Raw genomic sequence first — 17,848 nt, 5'->3', positions numbered from 1 at the left:
ATCAATATCATTTCCTGGTTGTCTAGGACCAGATATCAACAAAGTGAGCATAATAAATTTTCTCTTCATACACAACCATGGTGGAAGGTTGTATGTGATCATTAAAACTGGCCAACAACTATATGTAGACCTCAACAAACTGTGGGGATTAATCCCGTCTGCTGATATAGCCAATCTCAGATTTCTGGGCTTAGAAGCAAAATCAGGCCACATGCGATCAACTAATTTCCAAGAAGGTGCGTCAGCTGGATGACGTAAGTATCCATCATGAATTCTTTTATCAGTATGCCAGGTTAACTCCTTGGATATCGCCTTATTCCGAAACATTCTTTGAAATCTTGGCATGGGTGGGAAATACCACAAGACCTTTGTAGGAACTCCTTCTTTTATCTTGGATTTGTTGCTCAACTTCCACCTTGATGTCCCGCAAGTAGGGCAATTGGCAAAATCTTCGTACTCCTTCCGGTATAAGATACAATCATTAGGACAAGCATGAATTTTCACGTAATCCATCCCTAATGCACGTAAGCTTTTCTTTGCCTCATACAAAGATAAGGGCAATTCATTGTCATCTGGAAGCATTTCTCCTAACAAAATAAGTAAATCGGTAAAACTTTTATCACTCCAACTATATTTTGCCTTCAAGTTAAATAATTTCACAACTGTAGATAACTTTGTGAATTTTGTGCATCCAGGATATAAACATTTCTCGGCATCTTCAAGTAGCTTATTGAACTCGCTTGGATTCTCAACATAACTATCATATACAGCTTGCACCATATCTATAGGCTCCTCGGCAAAATATTTGTATTCATCTTGCCCCACGCGATCATTACTGTTCATTGAGTTTTCTGTCATAGTTCTTTCCCCATGCCATATCCATGTATGATATGTCAAATCTATACCATTACAATACAAATGTGCCCTTATAGTTTCAACATTTTTCTTCTTTATGTTACCACATCTTGCACATGGGCAAGGTATTGCATTAGGATCGTTAGCGTTTTCCAGTGCAAATTGCAAGAAAGACTCTACTCCAATATCATATTCACTAGATAGTCTATCCTTTGACATCCATTCTTTGTCCATTCTTGTTATAAGTACTAATCAGCTAGAAAAGAGATAACACCTACCTTCAAAACAATTGTACAGTATACAACAAGATCTTAACACAATGAACAAGAAACATAAGATATTCTTAGCATACAATCTATACAATCAAGTAACTAAATTATTAAAATAAGCGAATCTGCTAATAAGAGAAAAACTATCTATGGATGTGAAGAAAGGGAAGGGTTTAGTGCAAAAACGTGAAGGGTTCAAAATCACCTTAGATGAAAAAATATTTGAAATAAACTATAATGTGAACTCTAGCTCAAAGATAGGACTATTAATGAATACCAAAAGCAGATTAAAAATTTGTCAAGCAAGCAAGCATATTGAAAAACTTGAGGCAACTATTGTTTCATTGAAGAATAAAGAAACAGGAAGCTAGTCTGCAGGCAACTATGAGAAACTTGAGGTAACAATTTGTCAATTAACATTCAATATATGGTGAAATCCTCTAATATTCAGCATATTGAGAAACTACAAGAGGAAGCTATTCTACAAGCTAGGAGGTTGTCTAGTGCCACTGAAACTATTACATAGATTGCTTGACACTTTTAATTTTCCAATATCATACTGATCTTATTTTACATTCATAGATGACCAAATTCTTGTGCCTATCATGTTTGAATAACATCTAGTGTAGGTATATAAGAGCAAATCATTGACAAGAAAAACAAGCTCATGACACATCTTGAAATAAAAGAAGATAATGGAAATTCAGTGGAAACCCTGAAGGAAGCTAGGCAGGAACCATGCTCAAAGAAAGAGTCATCCATGTCTCAGAAATTTGTATCTGGGCTGGTAGTTGATGAAGATACAGATGAAATTGGAGGAAACTAAGATCAACCGAAAAGAAACTGGAGTTATGCTATATGAAGAACACAATAATGCAAAAGCAGGCGGTGCTTTCTCACAAGATTGCAATGAATTCAGGGCAAATCAACTACCAGGTGAAGACCATAAGTATGATGAGATGCCACAGGCAGTTCATGATCCTTGTTTGCTGGAAAAATCTATGAAGCAAACAATGCTGCAAGGAGACAAGGAAGTTAGCAGAAATGAAAAGATTGAAAGGATCCTTGCAAACCCAGCAAATCCAGATGTTTCAGCTAGCAGTGACATTTTAAACATAGATTCAGATGCCAGGGGAAGCCTTCTGTTCAAAGATTTGGATGCCCACCCAGAAAATGATGATGATTTAGAATTACAATTGGCTAAAGATGCTGCACACATTGACAATGTTGGGCCCTTAAAGTTTACTTCAAACTTTAAGAAGACAGAAGATAATGAAAGTGGAAGAATGGAAGATATATGTAATACATGGCACGTAGGTTTACTTCAAACTTTAAGAAGACAGAAGATAATGAAAGTGGAAGAATGGAAGATATATGTAATACATGGCACGTAGGTTCATGATGCTTCTGATGGTGTGTTCTTTGGCAGTGTGGTTTCAAGGAAATGATATATTGACTAAAAGAGAACAAGACACTTTTATGCCTCCGAGAAAAGCACAAAGAAGAGAGAAAAGCGTTCGGGAGCTATGATTCTTCACCAGATTAGAAGAAGAAAAACGCACCTCGGGACAAAATGAGCCACGGCGATCGCGAACTTGTGAACGGCGTGGACTGGAAGGAGAGAAGATGGCGGTCGCCGTCGGGGAGAAGATGGCGATTAGGGTTAGCGCGGGTTTTTGGTGGCGGTGCGCGCGATGTGGTAAAAAGAAAACGTGAAGTGTTGCTAATCCATCCATCTTAAAACCTAGTTTGATTAAAATCCATCCATCTTAGAGACAACATAGTTTAACATAGGCAAATAACTATGTTGATTAAACTGTTGATTAAAACTAATACACAACATAGTTTAACATAGGCAAATAACTATGTTGATTAAACTGTTGATTAAAACTAATAGACAACATAGTTTCAACATAGTTTTAAACAACACTAATAGACAACGGTTTATTAAAACTGTTGTCGTATGCCAAATAAAGATATCTCATAGACAACAATGTTTAAAAAACCGTTGTCTTTGACATAAAACCGTTGTCTTATGTATGTCAAAGACAACGGTTTTTTAAACATTGTTGTCTTTTTTTAAAAAACACGACTAACAACAACAGTTTTCAACAAAACCGTTGTTAAATAACAAAAAGACAACAGTTTCTCAAAAAACTGTTGTCTATTAGGTGTGGTTAAATCTATAATTTCTTGTAGTGCAATGCTAACACCTTCATTTTACTTGGTCTCCATCTCCTTGAGATGACTAATCCAAGGGTCCGCCTCTCACAATCTCATCCACTATGAAATCCTTTATTCAAAGAAACATTCTAGAGGTGGAGAAGCTTTGTATTGTTGGTGAAGTTACCACCAATGGTCAAACTTAGGTTTAATAAATGACAAATGGATTAAAATTTGATGTTGTGTTTTCTAACCCATTTACCAAGTACGTAAGATTGAAAGACTTGATGAGACCTGACATGAGGCTAAAGTCCAGTTAGGTGTGGAGGACCTAATAACTGACATAAGAAGATTAGATAGGTAGATATCTAGTAAAAGGTCCAGTTGGCTCCACGAGACCTGACAACTGACTGAAGTCTAGATGATGCATCTGGCATGAATTCATGGTGGGTCAAGTGTCAAGTAAGTCTACAATAGTAAGTAAGGTAAGCACTGGAAGAGAGTGATCTAGTGAGGATGAGTTCTAGTAGGACTGTAGGCCCTGGATCAACTTAGATCCATTTTGAAAGTCTAAGTTGAGACCATGACTAGATCCTTATCTTAGTAAGACAAGATCTAATTAATAATCTTATTTTAATAATGTTAACTCTATTTTGTAGGTTACACTTTCTTTTCTAGACTAATGCTGTTGGTTGGTCCTAGGAAGATCGTACCGGCTCCACTGTACAAAAATTTTGTATAAGTGTCGAACCTTTCCTAAATAATTTATTGTGTTCTTTAGAAATTAAATTAGGAATCGTAAACGGAACTTAACATTATTGATTCCAAATTTAACATATATGTTCTTAATGGTTTAAATTTGGATCGCAAATGATGCTTAACATTATTGATGCAAATCCACCTATGTTATAAATTCAATTAAATATTAATTTTCAAAATTGGCTTCCAGGTTAAACATGGCGAGACACTAGGCCTTCTTGGATATGGGAGCAACCACCACTTCCTAGACAAAGTCTTTTAGAGAAAATTTAATATTTAATTTCCTTATATAACTCTAGGTTTAACAAAAAAGAACAATCGAATCACAAATTCGAAAAATAAAAAAAAACACAAACTCGAATCACAAATTCGAAACTCTAGAATCATATGCCTCTTGTGTTTGGAATTCATACAAAGAAAAACTAGCATGATGCGGAAAATAATTACTAGTTATACCTTTCTTTGTAAGCAAATAACCTCTTGATCTTCTATCGTATTCCTCTTCTAATCTCGGATGTTGTGTGGGTAACGATCTTCCGAGATGAGAACCACCAAGCTCCTTAAAAAATTGTATCCCTCTCTTAAAAAATTGTATCCTCTCACCCCACAGAACTCAAATGTAAACCTCTAAACAAAATGTATGCTCTCTAAACAAAGCAGCTCAACCCAAGGCTGATGAGGCTTTAGAAGAAGCTCCAGAAGAGTTATCCATCCAAGGCCGATGCTGCTCAGAGCAAGCTCTAGAAAAGTACTCCAGCTAAAGATGATGGAGCTCTAGATGAAGCCCTTGAAGAGTGCTCTATCCAAAGCTGATGAGACACTAGAAGTAGGCTCCCGACGACCCCATCCAAGGTTGATGTGGCTCTAAGAGGATGCTCCATCCATGGCTAGCGTAAAGAGCTTTTTTTCCTTGGATACCTGTTACACTCTCGCAAGTGCACGATTACGTCGTCAGAAATATAAAAAATTATCGAATCCATAGGGACTGGTTATAATCACTAGTGATATCTCATATAGAATTAGCAAAACAATTGATAGTGACAAGTTACGTGTTAAGTAAGAGAAATGAGATTGAGAATAAAAAAGAGAGAGAGAGGAATTTGGTTTGGGAAATGTTCTAGGGGTTCGATTTTATTATGATATTTATCAATGTATCATGGTTCACCAATTGTCTATCCTCAATTCGCATGCACTTGTAGGAATTAAAATTCATTACAGGCTCTCTCCTGCAGTGGACAAGCCAGCATGATATTTGGGTCAATATCTTTTGCTACTAAATAGGAACGATTCTATGAAGTCCGTTAACGGGTTACCCCTATCACAAGGGCCCCTTGGTCATACATCACAAGAACGCACTCAAACTCAATAACCATAGAAATAAAGATGACAATTACATGCAACTACCTACTTCATATTGTGGGAATTCTCCTTTCAAGATTATACCCTAGATGTTTGTTAATGGGTTACTCCTGTCACTAGGGTCCCTCGGTTATACAATCTAGGATATCTCCCTACGGGATCAATAATTCTTCACATCCCATTCAATCAAACATGAGAATTAAGCCTACAACACATGCATTCACATAAGATCAAATAGATACAAGGCATGATAATGCCATCTAGATAGGAAATTGGCATATCCATGATTTCTTACATTAATCCACACCATAATTACTCCCTTAATCCTAGAACAATAGATCTACTCCATGGCAATAAGAAAAATATCCAAAGACATAAGAATTTCAAGCATCCAAAACTCAACTAAACGAAGAAGGGAAGAGAAACTTATCCAATTGTGTAGAGTGATCTTTGGATCCAATCCTTTGCTTTCGGAGTTGATGAGGTGATGAAATGACTTCGGATCATCTAACAGAGGTCAGAAAGGTAGTGGATCAGCATCAAGATGGATCTCCCAAAGGGAGAACCTTCTATCCTTAGAAATGGGAAGATACCCCCCATGGGCCTACCACGACCCGTGCCACGACCATGTGGAATCCACACGACCAAGTTCTTCTTGGCTTCGGGTCAAGTGGTATGACCATGTGTAATCCACACGACCAAGTTCTACTCAACCTCTGGAATATTATACGATCGTGTGGATTTACACAGCCTGTGTTTGCATTGGCTCTGGAAAGTCACACGGCCGTGTGAGGTCACACGATTGGGTTCTGTTTCTCCTCTAGAAGGCCACACGGTTGTGTGAATTCACACGGGCATGACTAGCTTCTTCTCTGCTCCATTGCACGACCGTGTGGAAACACATGGCCAAGGTCTTCCCCTTCTCTAGTAGGTGCCACGACCGTGTGAGATTCACACAACCAAGCCCCTTTTTCTTCATTTTCTCTCCGAGCTCATCTCTGAGCGCCGTACGTTTTCACTCCAAAAGTGGTTCTTATCAATAGAAAAATACACAAAGAGCTTATCTCTGATAAAGAAGAGTAATTATGCTGAAAATATGATAAAAGATATAAAAATGCACAGATCAAGCATAAATAAAGTACGTGAATGTGCGTTAAATTATGCATAAAAGTGTATATTATTTACGCACATCACACCACCATACCTAATCCTTTGCTTGTCTTTAAGTGTAATGCTGCAATCTAAATTCATGTGCTCCTATAATACATCATAATCCCTAATATACTTTCCTAACTCTATCAACTAGTTTTATTGATGAGCCTGGTTGTGAAAATAGCCTATATATGGCCTAAGCATAAGTTCTTGTGCACAGTACAATGAGTGACTCAAGTTTTTCAAGTTTCAATCTCTGTCCTAGTTAAGTCATCATCTAATTAAGTTCCTAATGTTCCGGTGATAGGCACTTACCTGCCACACACTTGGTTCATATTCCTTAGACAACACAAAGTCTCAAAGGATTACTCGGAATCAAGAGAAACATAATATTTATTTCCCTAGTAACCTAACTCGGTCTTAAAGGGGTAAATTATTAGTTTCCACTCACGACAACTATTTTTAATCTTTTATTTATTATTCATTTTTTTTGGTGCTTTGAAAGTGAAGCACTAACACAAATGCAAATGTAGAGATTTTTAGTTTTTTCAAATGAGTTGACATGATCCGAGATCATCCGGTAACCAAATGCAATCCAAGAAATCACCATGAGAACCAAAATACTAAATAAATAGGATCAATCATAACTATTCTAATGCTATCTACTATTCAAGTTTAAGTAAAGTGAGTAAAGATTCTTAAGGTTAGGCCAAAACTCAAACTTATCACCATCAATACTGTTAGGGTCGATTGTTTCTAGAAGGGGGGAGGGCGTGAATAGCTCATCGCACTCATTGTCTTGCTTCATGATGATGATATGCAGCAGAATGAACTACAAAGCACACTTACAACGCTAACACGAAGGATTTACTTGGTATCCACCTCAAGATGAGGTGACTAATCCAAGGATGCACACGCGACACACACTCTACTAATAAAAACACTTCTTTTCGGTAACTACCGAAGGTGGAGAAACCTCGTACATGACCCACACAACAAGATATATAAGAAGAACAAAATACAAGCTAATGCAATAGCAAATCTTACAAGATTTACAATGAAGAAACCCTAGCTTGGTCTTCTTTTAGCTTGAATACACCTCTTGACTTGCTTGAAAGTGGAACAACACTCCTCTCTAAGCCTCCAAGATTTAGTGTGTGTGTGTGTGAGCTCGGTGGAGAAGAATGCTTGAAGACCGGGAGAAAAAGGTTGCGAAGATGAAGGCTCGCCACAGCTTTATACCTTGCGCTTCTAGGGATCCCAATTAATTAGGCTTACTCCCAATCGATTTCCACGTCAAATCAGCATGATCACAGTCGTTCAAAACCTACATCCTACGTAACGGTCATATCCCAATCGATCGATCGATCAATTGGGGAGGCTTGAATCGATCGTCTAATCGATTCAGAGCACCTCTGTGCTCCGCTGGAAAAGGATTGAATCGATTGCACGATCGATTCAGTGTTCCTCACGTCGCGTGAGAAATCCAACTCTAATCGATCAGTTGATCTATTAGGCATCTCTCTGTGCTCGCGACAATTGCTCCCAATCGATCGATCAATCGATTGGGGGTGCTGCTTGTCGCAGCACTCTCCCAATTGATCGACTGATCGATTCGGCTTCGGCTCAGCTGATCGATTGACCACCCTTGACTTGCTAAACTTAAGCTTAAGGGTCCCCAATTCCAACATCCAGTCAACCACGACCTATTGGAAATCCTCATGCCTATCATCCGGTCAACCTTGACCTGCTGGGACTTCTTTACCAAGTGTCCGGTCAATTCTTTGACCCACTTGGACTTTTCTCCTCATACCAAGATGTTCAGTCAACCTTGATCCACTTGGACTTACCGTCTCGTGCTAAGTGTCCGGTCCTCCTTGACCGACTTCGACTTTTCTCCTCTTGCCAAGTGTCCGGTCAACCTTGACCCACTTGGACTTATCGTCTCGTGCAAGTGTCTGGTCCTCCATGATCCTCTTGGACTTCTTTCCACCAGATGTCCGGTCACCCTTGACCCATCTGGATTTTCTCGTGCCAAGTTTCCAGTCAATCCTTTGACCTACTTGTACTTCCCAATACTAGGTGTCCGGTCAACCTTGATGCACATGGATTTCCATGTGCCTGGCTTCACTCACCAGGTCTTACCATCCACCTAGCTTCACTCACTAGGACTTTCTATCTGCCTGGCTTCACTCATCAAGACTTTTCATCTGCCTGGCTTCACTCACCAGGACTTTCACCTAGCTTCACTCACTAGGATTTTCACCTAGCTTCACTCACTAGGATTTTTCCATTGCCCGACTTCATTCACCAGGACTTTCACCTGCTTGGCTTCACTCACTAGGACTTTTAGCTAGCTTCACTCACTAGGATTTTCACCTGGCTTCACTCATCATGATTTTTTCACTACCCGACTTCACTCATCGGGACTTTCACCTAGCTTCACTCACTAGGATTTTCACCTGGTTTCACTCACCAAGACTTCCACTTGCCTAACCTCCAATTAAGACTTTTCCAGTCAAGTATCCGGTTAACCCTTTGACCTACTTGACTCTTCTTCACATCTAACTGGTCAGTCCTTGACCAGAGGGAAATTGTATCAACAATATCCCCAATCAGATGATTACAGATCCTGTAATCTCCATGTATTATCAAACATCAAAATCCAATCATCAAGACTCAAGCTTGAGCCAACTCAAGCTTAGTCAACCTGGTCAACCTGACCCAGGGGATATTGCACCAACATTCTCCTCCTTTTTGATATTTGACAATACATTTAAGTTAGGCTAATCTCATAACCTCCACTTTTTCTTCATGCCAATGCATAAATGAGGGTTTCTTTCATTCTCTCCCTTTCCTAGAGGGCAAACCCCCCCTTTGGATAATAAAGGCATAATTTTGACCCTACATTCTCCTCCAAACTTTCCTAGGGGGGGGGGGGGGGGGGCAATGAAGGCCTAACTTAAACCCTACATTCTCCCCCTATTGACACACATCAAAAATTCTCCCCCAAGAGAGTTACTCAACGTTGTTCACAACCTCACATGTTGTTCACAATACTACAATGAAGGTCCCATATCCTTCATTGTATCTAATGCTCACCCTTGAGCATTAACCAAGCCAACAATGAAGGTCCCATACCGTTCATTGTAACCAATGCTCACCCTTGAACATTAATCCACTTCATAATGCTCATCCTAGAGCATCTACAACTTAACAACGAAGATATCCATTTTCCATTATTTTTTAATGCTCAACCTTGAACATTTTTTCAAACGAAGGATTTACCACCTTCAATGGTTTCAAAAAAATATTTCCATGTTTTTAAAGAGTAGCTTCCCCTAAAAACATGCTTCAAACTTCTGTCATTGCACCAACTATGACTTGGAATCCCTAAACCTTTAGGAAACCCAAAGTTAGAAGTTTTGAGGTTCAAAAATCCAATATTGAAACTAAACCTCAACCTAAACTTCAACTTAGTCTTCCTTAACCAATCCATCCTTGTTTTCATCATGAAAACTCCCCCTAAATGTATACAAATGTGTTTCAAGGGGTTAGGAATAGTTACCTAGACTAAAAATGGTTTAAAGTGTTGAAATCAGACATTTATAATTGAAAACAACCTTTTCAATCGATTGAAACCATTCAATCGATCCACTGATCGATTTCACGAGCTTCTGTTTGCAAAAAAAACTGTTTGAATCGATCCACTGATCGATCCAGGCATGGTTGAATCGATCGGATGATTGATTCAGCGAGCTTCAGCTCGTGACAATAGCCATCTCAATCAATTTCCCGATAGATTGATACACTTCAATCGATCGGCTGATCGATTGGAGGTCTGATTTTCTGAACTTCAATTTTAGCGAAATTCAGAAATGCCCTAAAAATTCTAAAAAGCATGAAACTCCTTGTAGACATTGTTTAGGTTATAAACTATCAAGGAAAAATAGTTTTCTAAGAAAATAATTCTTCTTTTTAAAGATTGACACAAACTTGAAAACTTGCAAAAACTTCAATGTTTCTTCCAAGTTTGTGTCTAACTTTTCAATGATGATTACTATCAAAAGATAGCCTTCACCAAGGTTTTCCAAAAGCATTTTGAAATCATTTTCAAAATTAATTTCCAACCATGTTCTTTAGGCTCAATACACATGACTTGTACATTCACTACAATAAAAATGTTAAAAGACAACACCCCTACGACAATGGTTTTAAGAGAAAGTGTTGCGTATTTGCTCAAAGACAACGGTTTTTGCCAAAACCGTTGTCTTTGAACTCCCCATTAAATATAAAAGACAATGATTTTGTGAAAACTGTTGTCATTGAGCGACTTCTTTTTAAAACGACAACACTTTTTACAATGGTTTTATAAACCGTTGTCTTTATCTGCGTTTTTAGGGGTTACAACAACAGTTTTGATAAAATTGTTGTATTTGACTTTGGTCTTTTTTCTCCTCGTGCGCAGTTTTTGCTTTCCCTCTCTCTGAATATCTTTTCGGCGCCGTGTCTTCCCCTTCGCGTTCAACCCTAGCCATTTTTCTTTCCCTCTCCTCATACAATCTCTTCACGCCGCCGTCGACCGACCGTCCGCCTCTGCTGGATCTTCCTCCCTCTCTCGATCCTGCCCAAAACACTACCAGGTTTCGCTCTCACCGGGCCATCTTCACTGCCGTCGGAAGAGGAGGAGGAGGAGTTGATTTGTCTGCTGAAACGGCCAGGGAGGATATTTAGCAGCTCGCGCTCGACGCGTCGCAGGTGGAGCATTTTTATTTATTTTAATTTTATGTTCTATGATTTGTGTTCGATTTCGTTGGGTTGTTCCAATTTCTCGTAGAAAGCCATAAAACCGTGCAGTTGTCGATGTTGGGCAGGGAACTTCGATCGATATATTTTAGTGTTTAGGTTTTCTTGAAACCAATTAGATTTATTTGGTTTTTCCCGGAGTGGGGCTAGCCGTCCGTCTCCAAGTTTTGATCTTTTATTTATACTTTGATTTGGATCGATGAATTTGTTTGCCAAAGATTCGTTTGTTCTTCTACCTGGGTTTTCATGAGGCTAACGTGAAGGTAAAAAAAATCCATTTACTATACTCTGACTCATCTTCTTTTCCTAAACGCTGAAAAAGACACTGTTAATGTACCAGCGGATGTCTTTCATGAGCAAATAGTAGGAAAATACAAAAATGAAAAGGAAAATATTGGACAAGTGGTCGTGCTTGATTTTTTTTTTTTTACTTTAATATTTAGAGTGAAGATGTGTCTTTTTTTTCCACCATCCATTTATCAGAATTTAAGGCAGCAGCAAAGCCTTAAATTCTATTCTTATATTTACGTCTATGCATTTCTTCCTCAGTGCTACTTCTTTTATTAGAAAAAAGAAATCATAGCAGGAGAGACTCCTACCTTATACTGTTATTTTGTTCATCTTCTCCCCCTTCATCATAATATCTCTACGTTTTCAGCCAACACACCCAAAGACCAACCTTTTTGTAAGCTACAAGCCACGTGATTATGGAGGTAATTCTATTATGTTTACTTTCAACTCTACAATGGAGGCTACGTAGATGTAAAATTGAAGAACTCATGTGGATTTCTCTTTTTAATGTTTTCCTTCTTTTAGTAGTGTTACAAAGATGATTGATACGGAAGAGATATCCCAATTATGGAGTCCATTTCTCAATTATCTCATCAAATTAGAGAAGGAGCTGAAATGCTTTATATGGTAGTGTTATTCAGTCATTCTAAGGCTTCAATTCTCTAGCTTCAGTGATAAGAATAATTTTCTTTTCATTTGAGAGCTTATTTAGAATGAAATAATATGTCTTATTATTGTTTATTTTCTTGCAGCAATGGTTTGCTTAGAACAGCAAAATTATTACCTTGTAATCACATAGTTTGCAGGTATTTGTGTTCATTTGTGTGTTATTCCAAATCTAATGAAAGAAAATACTAAATACAAAGTCATTGCTCTGAGCGTATTCAGCGACTATATTATCACTCCTTTAACCAGTGAACGTTCTGTTTGCCTTTCTTGTCAAAACCCTTTTCGATATGAAGGTATAAATTTGTTACAATTAACAACTTTTACACAACTCTGAAATTATAAATCATTTCATGTGTTAGCCTTTCTTCTAAATATTTGCAGACACTAGGCATGCTTTTCACGTAGAAAGGATGGTGAGCCTTTTTCAAGAGATGGATGCTGCTGTTGGCAGCATTATTCAATATAGACCATCACCTAAAAATGTGCTTATTATGCAAAATTCTCAACTTAGGATGAAACGTCCTAGTTTGTGATGTCTGTAGCTGCAACACACTCTAATAAATATTTCACTTGCAAGTGATAAACCACAAGGAGTACATAATGTACAAGATAAATCATGCCATTCACCCCTCTCCAAAAAAGTTTCACTTGTAGGAGATGAACCATCAGAAGTACATAATGGACAAGATAAACCAAGCCATTCGTGCCTCTCTAAAAAAGTTTCACTTGCAGGAGATGAATTGGCAGGAGTACATAATGCACAAGATAAACCAAGCCATTCACTCCTCTCTAAACTTGCAGGAGATAAACCAAGCCATTCACTCCTCTCTGAAACTGTGCCTGGTATGCAAAATTCTCAACTTAGGATGAAGCGTCCTAGCTTGTGATGTCTGTAGTTGCAACACACTAATAAATTTTCACTTGCAGGTGATAAACCAAGTCATTCACGCCTCACTATGCAAGCACATCTTCGTCCATTTATCACTTGTAGGCAAAAGTTTCTAGGAATTGATATGTTCCATTCCTTTAGTTGTATCACCTAGAAGAATCATCAAGGCAGGAGTAGGTAGAAAGTTAATTTAGATACTAACCTCACTATGCAAGTTATCGGGACTGCAACAAATGGTGAATGCCTCTTCTTATTGTACACAATGCATTAGTAGCTGATTTTGTTTACATGCCTTGTAGTACCATTCGTGCTCTATTCGGCATGAAGATCTATGCATTCTGTTGCTTGAAATAGCGGGTGAGCATCGATAACTCAGATTGCAGATTCAATAATTCAGTGATACTAATTTGATCAAACTGTCTTTTGGTTAAGACCTTCATAAACATGCATAGAAACTGTTCTCATAGAATATTTTAAGGGTTTTTTTTCGATATATTGTTCTTGATGATGCTTATTTTTCTTTCTTTGTAGGTTGTTGTATCGACATCCAGAGCATAGGAAATCAATACCTCAATTTGCTTCCATTTGCTCAGTTAGTTGTCTCTCTTCCATTTGCTTTGTTTCTTAATTGAAGAGATAATTGTTATAACAATACTTCTAACAGATAGCATTACTTGTTTCCTTGTGTAATTCTAATAGTCGAGTTCTCTAATTGTTTGTTTCCTTGAACCTTCCATAGATTCTATTTTTTCTCTACAACACTGAGAATTTGTATTAAAGTTCGCATATATATATTTTGAATGTTGATAGTGAACTTAATTGATTTTAATTTCCTTGTCTATTTTCAACATTTGCTTAGACAAGTTCTCGTCATTTTGTCAATCCTGCCTATAACTCAACAAGTTTGCATCCTAAATCAATGTTTAGATGCATTTTCCGCAGGTTTAGTTAATTTCTTATTGCCACGAGTATCTTTTAAGAATATTTTTGACTGATTATTTAGAAACTCAATGGCAAGGTTAATGACATTCATTGATCTAATAGACAGGCACAAGCAGAGTAAACTTATTCTGCGAATTTAAATCTATGTGCATAAGTTTTCCAATGGAAGTTACCAAGATAACTCTAAGTTGGTTAAATTGCTTGTATTTTATTTGTTTGTATTGTATTAGTTTGTATTGCATTAGTTTGTATTGCATAAGTTACATTCTGAGACTATAAGTTGGTTACATTGCTTGTATTTTATGTAGATTTATATGAATAAATCTAATTCTGGAATTCTGGAAATGAGTGTTGTCCTGGAATTGTTTTATATTAGACCTATACGAAATCATGGAATTGCTTGTATTGCATAAGTTTGTATTTCATAAGTTAAATTCTGAGACTATAAGTTGGTTATATTGCTTGTATTTTATATAGATTTATATGAATACATCTAAATCAGAATTCTGGAATTTTGGTATTGACCGTTGTCATTGAATTGCTTTATATTAGAGCTATGTGAAATCCTGGAATTGCTTGTATTGCATAAGTTTGTATTGCATAAGTTAAATTCTGAGACTATAAGTTGGTTATATTGCTTGTATTTTATGTAGATTTATATGAATAAATCTAAATCAGAATTCTGGAATTCTGGTATTGCCCGTTGTCATGGAATTGTTTTATATTAGAGCTATGCGAAATCCTGGAATTACTTGTATTGCATAAGTTTGTATTGCATAAGTTTTATTTCTTAGACCATAAGTTGGTTATATTACTTGTTTTTTATGTAGATTTATATGAATAAATCTAAATTTGGAATTGATAAGTTTTGTTTAATTTTTCTGTTGCAGGTACGTAACTCAGTCAATTCGTGTAGCTTGAGACTTTTGATGCAAGGAGTGAGCTTTGTTAGGTTGTAAATTGTCTTGCTAATGTGTAAAAGTCATATGGAGAATAGTACTAGAAAACATGTGATTCATGCATGGTTTGATACTACTCATCTTGTATATGCGTGGCTACAAGATGAATTATATTTGGATGTTTATTTTGGATTTAATTTAGTAAATATTTAGTTTTGTATTGGTGGTTTGCTTATAATAAAATAAGATTGGTTGTTTGGTATTAATGAACATTAAAGACAATAGTTAAAAATGTTGTAAAAACTAGGTAAACCACATCGAAATTTTTGTGTAAAAAGTGATAAAAGACAACGGTTTTATCCGTTGTAAAATATATTAAAACCATTGTAAAAAAAAAAAACGTGTCAAATATTATCTACCACAACAGTTTATATCTGTTGTAAAAAATGTCTACCACAACGATTTATTTCTGTTGTTGAAATTATCTACCACAACGGTTTTAAAACGTTGTTGTATCCTTCATAGCCAAATTTTGGGCATATAAACAACAACGGATAAAAACCGTTGTCAAATGTCTACAAAGACAACAGATTCAAAACCGTTGTCGTAGGGCAATACATTCTACAACACCCTCAGTTACAACGATTTTTTGACCCTACGACAATGGATAATATCCGTTGTCGTTTGCAGTTTTTGTTGTAGTGATTAGCTTTTCTAATGATTGGATCGAGGTCACATATCTATGTGTTTTGATGAATTCAAAACTCAATAAGATGCACTAAATCAACATCTTGAGTCTTGTTCATCATCCTAACATCTCACTTGTATCTTATGTATAGCAAAATGTATACAAGTTACTTTATAGTTCTTGTGAGATATAGTTTTTGGGTTTTCCCTAAACTAGAGATCATGCATATCTATCTAGGCATTGTAAAAATTATGAATATCCACCTAGCATGTCACTTGCTAGTAAATGTCATTGTCCTTAATTGCAAGGAATTAAAAATAATGCATGATGACTTATAGCATACATCAAAATAAATAATTTTCAAAAGAAAACATACTATAGCTACATAATATATGTATGACATGACATGATATTTTTCTATTGTTCATAATAAACATGAATACAAAATATGATGGGCAAACAATCATGGTAACTAACATAAATAAAATATACCTAAATCATCTATCTAAGTATCTTAAATCCTTAGCTAAACCTAGAATTAATCCTAGATTGCCCATATTTTCTTAAGAAAATGCCAAAACCCAACTTGACATTTCTTTTTTCCTTTCCTTAGTTGTGCCAATTAAAATTAAGTTTAATTCCTCAAATTTTAGCACCTTTTACTCTTCCAAAGAGTAGCCATTTATCCTCTTCATTTTTAAAGGTTAACAAAAACCTTGAAAAATGCCTCCAAGTGTCAATTTTATCAAGGTTGGGTTAACCACCCTTCCCATTTCGAGTTGACACTCTCTAAACCCATCTAGGGTGTAGAGAATATGCTCCTCGGAACCCAAAACCTATTGGTGATCGTTGGATGCTCTAGGTACTCACTAGGGATAAATTCCCTAGATACCTTCCTAATGAACTTTCTATGCTTCTTAGAAGCCTTGGTCACTTTCTCTAGGTCAACTCTAGGGAGAACTTCCCTTGTGGCCTTCTTGGTGACTTTCTTTGACTTCTTAGAAGCCTTAGTCACATCTGTTGTTGCAAAGATACTCCTAGGGATAACTTTCCTTGTATCCTTGACTCCTAGACCTAGGATTGGTTTCATAGGTATATGGAACCCTATGGTATGAAGCCACATCCTTCTTAGCCTTAGATTTGTATCCCAAACCTTTATAGTCATTGGATGACTTTTGGTTTCCTAAACCTAGGTTATGCTCTATTTGCCCCTTAAGGATACTTTCCATCCTTTTTAGGGTCTTTTCAATTTTGTCAAGCCTTGACCTCAAGAATTGATTTTCTTTCCATAAATCCCTAGATTTTGGTTTATCATTAAATCCTTGAGCATTTCTATTTCTAGGCTTATAACTAAGGTCCTTAGTGTTCTTGCCTAGTTTATCTATCTTCCTAACCTTAGGTGAGGTAGTCTTGGCATAAAGAGCTACATATTTTTCTTTAATCCTATCATGCATTATATTTTTATGATAAATAGCATTAAAATGATATAAATTTAAACTGGCATGCTTTTTACCATGGCTTAAAGAAATTTGCTCAACAAATGATACCTTGGGTTTGCTCTTACAAGCTCCCCCTTGACTCTTGCTTCCTTTTTTGAGCTTGGACAATTTCTTCCCCCTTAGACATTAGCTCCGGTAATGTCCTTTTTGGTTGCAAGAAAAGCACACAATGTGCTCCTTGCTCTTCTTTATTGTGGGGGCGGTCTCCTTGGGCTTCTCCTTACCCTTTGATGCCACTTGTGTTAGCTAGAGCCCTAGAGACAATCATTTGATGATTGTATTTTGGACTTGTTGTATCATATTATATATAAATAAAGGTATTTGGTTTTTGGTTATTATACTTACTTGTATTGGTGCCAAATAAACTAAGTATAATAACGTCCTTGAGTAGACGGTTCTCACCTATATCAATCGGTTAGTTGAACCGATAGTGAGATGATATAGGGAACACTACTCTTAATCATTCCTAGTCAAGTATTAACATTCAGGGACAATGTTAATGCAATAAGACTAGCATGTAGGTCAACTCGATGACTTGATCTCACAAGTCATGGATATAGAGATATCAAGTTGACACATGGGTATGCATTGGAGAATGTATATTGAAT

The sequence above is a fragment of the Zingiber officinale genome, chromosome 10A (assembly GCF_018446385.1).
Source record: "Zingiber officinale cultivar Zhangliang chromosome 10A, Zo_v1.1, whole genome shotgun sequence".
NCBI classification, from domain to species: Eukaryota; Viridiplantae; Streptophyta; class Magnoliopsida; order Zingiberales; family Zingiberaceae; genus Zingiber; species Zingiber officinale.
Note: the sequence above shows the minus strand (reverse complement) of the source record.